This window comes from Psammomys obesus, unplaced genomic scaffold (genome assembly GCF_907164565.1).
Source record: "Psammomys obesus unplaced genomic scaffold, mPsaObe1.curated_primary_1811, whole genome shotgun sequence".
Classification (NCBI taxonomy): Eukaryota; Metazoa; Chordata; class Mammalia; order Rodentia; family Muridae; genus Psammomys; species Psammomys obesus.
Window position 1 is genome coordinate 32,836,259 of NW_026585797.1, and position 6,020 is coordinate 32,842,278.

A 6,020-nucleotide genomic window follows, 5' to 3' on the forward strand; every position below is an offset into this window, starting at 1 on the left:
TGGGACCTAGAAAGGATCATCCTGAATGAGCTGTTCCAGAAGCAGAAAGACACACATGGTATATACTCACTCATATAGACATATAATATAGGATAAACCCACGAAAATCTGTGCATCTAAAGAAACTAATCAAGAGAGAGGACCCTGACTAAAATGCTCACTCCCCATCCTGAAAGGCAAAGAGGATGGACTTCAGAAGAAGAAAACAGGAAACAAGCTAGGAACCTGCCACAGAGGGCCTCTGAAAGGCTCTGCCCTGCAGACTATCAAAGCAGATGCTGAGACTTATGGCCAACAGTTGGGCAGAGTGCATGGAATCTTATGTAAGAAGTGGGAAATAGTAAGATATGGAGAGAACAGGAACTCCACAATGAGAGCAACAGAAACAGAAAATTTGAACACAGGGGTCTTTCCAGAGACTCATACTCCAACCAAGTACCATGCATGGAGATAACCTAGAACCCCTGCACAGATGTAGCCCATGGCAGTTCAGTGTCCAAGTGAAAGATCCCCGGAGGGTATCTTCCGTCTGAGAGACCCCCTCCCAAAGAACAACAAGGCCATTCGGATGCAAACAGCAAGAGGCTTTTATTTTGATACACGGGTACCCGGGGCAGCAAGGTCATTCGGATGACTTTGCGCGCGCCCTGGGTGAAAAGCTGGGATTTTTATAGGGTTTTAGAGTAGAAGCGTGGGTACAGAAGCGAGAAGCATGGTTACAGGGGGTTGATTGGTACGTTTATATGAGAGCACGGTTTGCGTCAAAGTTTGGCAGGGACACCAAGATTCCAGGAACTGGGTGGTCGAAACAGTCATGATGACCCCCTGACGTGGCCCGCCATCTGTTGTTTTCCTTAGGACCCTTATCTTAACTGGAACAGTCTCACAGATATCCATGAGGGTGATTAACACAAACTGTTTTTAGCTCAACTGGGGCAGCCGGACCACAGATATCCCAAGTGGGTGACACAGCTGGGTTTCTTAGTAATTTTTCAGTTTCCCATCTAGCCTTCAGAGTTTTACAAAACAGTGGTGTCCCACAAAATGGCGTTAGCTATGTTTAACTTAGGGTGAGGCTGGGGTCTTTCACAAGTGGGTTACATAGTAATGGAAAGAGGGACTGCCTCTGACATAATCTGATAGGCCTGCTCTTTGATCACCTCCCCCTGAGGGGGGAGCAGCCTTACCAGGCCACAGAAGATGACAATGCAGCCACTCTTGATGTGATCTGATAGACTAAGATCAGAAGGAAGGAGAGGGGGACCTCCCCTATCAGTAGACTTGGGGAGGGGCATGCGTGAAGAAGGAGGAGGGAGGGTGGGACAGACAGGGGAGGAGGGAGGTGCTTATGGGGGGATACAAAGTGAATAAAGTGTAATTAATAAAATTAAATAAAATTTTAAAAAAATTTTAAAAGATCATCTACTATCATCATCTGGCTTCATCCCAGAAATGCAAGGACTTGTTCATCATATGCAAATTAATAAGCATAATCTACCACATAAACAAACTGAAAGACCAAAACCATATGATCATCCCACTAGGTGCAGAAAAGCCTTTGACAAAATCCAACACCCTTCATGATAAAAGTGATAGAGAGAATAAGAATGCAATGGATATTGGATATACAATATAGGTAATTTACAACCAGTCAAGAGCCACATCAACCTAGATAGGTAGTCCTCAACCTTCCTAATGCTGTAACTCTTTACTATACTTTCTCATGTTGTGGTGACCCTCAAACATAATACTATTTTTGTTGCTATCTCATACTGTTATGAATCATAATGTAATATCTTATATGCAAGCTGGTCTTAGGCGACATTTGTGAAAGGATCAGTTGATCCCCAAAAGGAATGCAACCCAGAGACTGGGAAACATTAATCTAGATGGAGAGAAACTCGTGGTATTTCAATTAAAATCAAGAGAAAGATGAGGTTGTCCACTGTCTTCACACCTATTCAAGTCTTAGTAAGAACAAGGCCATGGAAGGAGATCAAAGGAATACAAATAGGAAGGGAAGAAGTCAATGTATTTTTATTTGCAGATGATATAGTATATATAAGCGACCCTAAAAAATCCACTGGGGGGGGGGCCAAGATGGCGGCGCCGGGAGAACACTGTGTCTGAGAAGCGGGACAACACTCTCCGTGCAGCAACCAGGAGACTGAACTCTGGGCCCTAAAACTACAGCTATCATGTTTCCCAGGTGAGGAGAGGCTCCCACAGCGTGGGAATCGGTCGGGTCCACTCTCGGGCCACACAGCCAGAACCTGGAAGAGATCCCGGCTAACGTGGGCTTTGGGTCTCCAGGCTGGAGCCACAAGCCTGTGTGTCCCGATCACTTTCCCAGGCTGATTGGTGGGCACAAGGGTGTCTGAGACTGGGAGTCCCAGTCGCAAGAAAACCCCACGGGGAAGGAAAGCTGTGAGACTGATCACGGGTCACCCAGTCTTTCCCTGGAAGGTCTCGCTGACCATAGGTACCCGTCGCCATCACAACTGAGCTCCTGCCATGCGAAGAGCAGCTGCGCCCAGCTCAAAATCCCTACTCTCTTTTCGGAGGAGGCAGGAGGTGGCCAGCAGAATCTGCCACAGACCACATTGTCTGTACTCCAACCCGAGATCGGGGCTGAGAAAACCCTGTCCTTTCGGGTACTCCCCCAAATGCTGCCATAACCCTGCCTCGGTGCAGCTGAAGGATAAAGAGGCGCACAGCAGCTTCACAGTGCCGGAACTCCAGTGCTGCCAGCCGCTCCTAGCAAACAAACTACAGCTCGGGATCTGGGACGGTGGTCATTCAACACGTCCTGAGACTCTCCTGGGTCCAGCGCAATAAGGTCTAGTACCAAGTCCTATCACCGGGAGCCCCCCGACCCCTGGCAGAGAAACCCCTGCTCAGGATAGGGACTGAGAAATCCCAACCCCCTCTGGCACTCCCCTGAGAGCACCGCCATAAGCTTACCCTAGCGGAGGGGAAGGTCAGAGGGGAAGGACAGAGAGGCAGCTTGCCACAGGACACAGCACCCCCTCTCCAGCTCACCCAGAGGCCCCTGGCAGAGAAACCCAAGCTCTGGATCTGAGGACACTCAACCCTACCTGATACTCTCTCGGGATCAGCAAACATAGGTTCTTCCGCCAGGCTGCTTCTGGCAGAGAGATCTGGGCCCAGGATCTGGGATTGAGAACACTCAACCTAACTCTTTCCCGTGCTACCCAGGGACCAGTCAACATGACCCCTCCTAGCAGAGGGAAAGGAAAGAGAGGCAGCACACAGGAAAGGTGGAAACCGAGTCCTGTGGCCACAGTGTCACAGAGCTGACTGTTAGCCTACCCATGCATTTTCCACAGCAGGACCAAATCAGAGAGTAGAGAGCAAGGGGAACCCCTGTGCATTCCAACTGGTCCTGCAACAGAGTGAGTAAGCCTTCTAGGGAGAGTTTGCCCCAGACCCAGGGCCTCTCCACAGAAGCAACCAGACGAGATCCCTGCCACCCACATCCCTAGTGTGGGCATCATAGGGATTCTTGGGATAGCGACCCCAATGCTGAAGCCTCTGCCTTATGGGTCCATCAGTGTAATCCAGGCAAACAATCCCTGGATCTCAGACAGAACTGCATAATAGTGGCCTGAGGGCACTGCAATAGTCAGAGAATCCGCGCATGCACACTGTGCCCGCTAAAAGCGCATGCGAATAGTGCCAGCATCACATTCCTTACATAGGCAAAACTGAAACCACACGCACACTCCCAAACCAGTGAACCTCTCTCATCTTCCTGAAAAATCAGTCCAGAAAAAAGAAAGAGACGATCATAGCCCGAAATACAAACTCAAGAAACAAACAGTGAGGGTTATAATAACCAGATGGCTAGAGGCAGATGTAAGAACACTCCCAACAAAAATCAGGACATAATGACCTCACCAGAAACCCCACAAAACAATGGATACTTCAATTCACTAGATATACAAAAAACGACCTCAAAACTATGTTTCTCCAGCTATTAGAGGCCCATAAAGATGAAATAAACAAAGCCCTCAGAGAAATAGCCAAAGAAATCGAGACTAACCAAGAGGAAACAAACAGAGCTCTCAGAGAAATGACCACGAAAATTGAGGCAAACAAAGAAGAAATGCACAAAGCTCTCAAAGAAATGTCCACACAAATGAAGGCAAATAAAGAAGAAATAAACAAAGCTCTCATAGAAATACAGGCAATTATAGCCAAAGAAGTAGAGGCACAATTAGTGATACATAGAGAGGAAACGGACAAAAAAAATAGAAGCTGTCATTGAAAAGCAGGACTCCACATTCAAACAGATGAAGGAAATGGTGCAAACATGAAAACAGAATTAGAATCAATAAAGAAATCACAAATAGAGAAAAACCAGGAGCTGGAGAACATAGAGAAAAGATCAGGCACTACAAAGGTAAGCAGCACCAACAGAATACAAGAGATGGAAGAGAGAATCTCAGGAGCCGAAGATACACTTGCGGAAATTGACACGTCTCTCAAAGAAAAAATAAAATCAGAAAAGTTCCAAACACAAAACATCCAAGAAATCAAGGACACCATGAAAAGACAAAACCTAAGAATAATAGGAGTAGGAGAAAAAGAAGACATCAGGCTCAAAGGTCCGGAAAATATTTTCAAGAAAATTATAGAAGAAAACTTTCCCAACTTAAAGAAGGAGATGGCCATAAACATACAAGAGGCCTACAGAACACCAAGTAGACTAGACCAGAAAAGAAATTCTTCACGTCACATCATAGTCAAAACACTGAACCTACAGAACAAAGAAAAAATTCTAAAAGCAGCAAGGGAAAAGGCCAAGTAACATATAAAGGTAGACCTATCAGAATCACACCAGATCTCTCAACAGAAACTATGAAAGCCAGAAGGGCCTGGACAGAAATCATACAGTCCTTAAGGGACCACAGATTCCAACCCAGACTACTATACCCAGCAAAACTTTCAATCAACATAGATGGAGAATTCAAAATATTCCATGACAAAACCAAATTTAAACAATATCTACATAGTAACCCAGCTCTTCAGAAGTTACTAGAAGGGAAACTCCAAACCAAAGAAAAAAACTACATCTAAGGAAACAGAGGAAATAGATAACTACACACACACAAAAAAAGAATACAAGCAATGAAACTCAGTGACACCACCAACCCCACATCAAAAGTAAGTTAACAATTGTTGGTCACTAGTATCTATCAACATCAATGGACTCAACTCCCCAATAAAAAGACACAGACTAACAGAATGGTTGCAGAAACAGGATCCAATATTCTGTTGCATCCAAGAAACACACCTATGCAAAAAAGATAAACACTACCTCAGAGTAAAGGGCTGGAAAAATGTTTTTCAAGCAAATGGTTCCAGAAAACAAGCTGGAATAGCCATCCTAATATCTAATAAAATAGACTTTCATGCAAAGTTAATAAAAAAAATGATAAGGAGGGTCATATTGTCATCAAAGGAAAAATCCACCAAGAGGACATCACAATTTTGAATATCTATGCCCCAAATACAAGAGCACCTACATTCGTAAATGAAACAATATTAAAGCTTAAATCACACATTGATCCTACTTCCTTAATAGTGGGAGACTTCAACACTCCACTCTCACCAAGGGATAGATTAACTAGACAGAAAACAAGTAGGGAAATAAAAACACACAGTCCCTAAATCAAGTGGAACTAATAGACATCTACAGATCTTTTTACCCAAACTCAAAAGAGTATACCTTCTTTTCAGCACTGCATGGAACCTTCTCCAAAATAGACCAATATAGACTCAAGAGATACAAAAAGATTGAAATAATCTTTTGTATTCTATCTGACCACCATGGACTAAAGCTGGACCTCAACAACAACAGAAATAACAAAAAGCCGACATGCACATGGAAACTGAACAACTTGTTACTCAATGACAGCTGGGTTAAGGAAGAAATAAAGAAAGAAATTAAAGACTTCCTAGAATTCAATGAAAATGAAGGCACAACATACCCA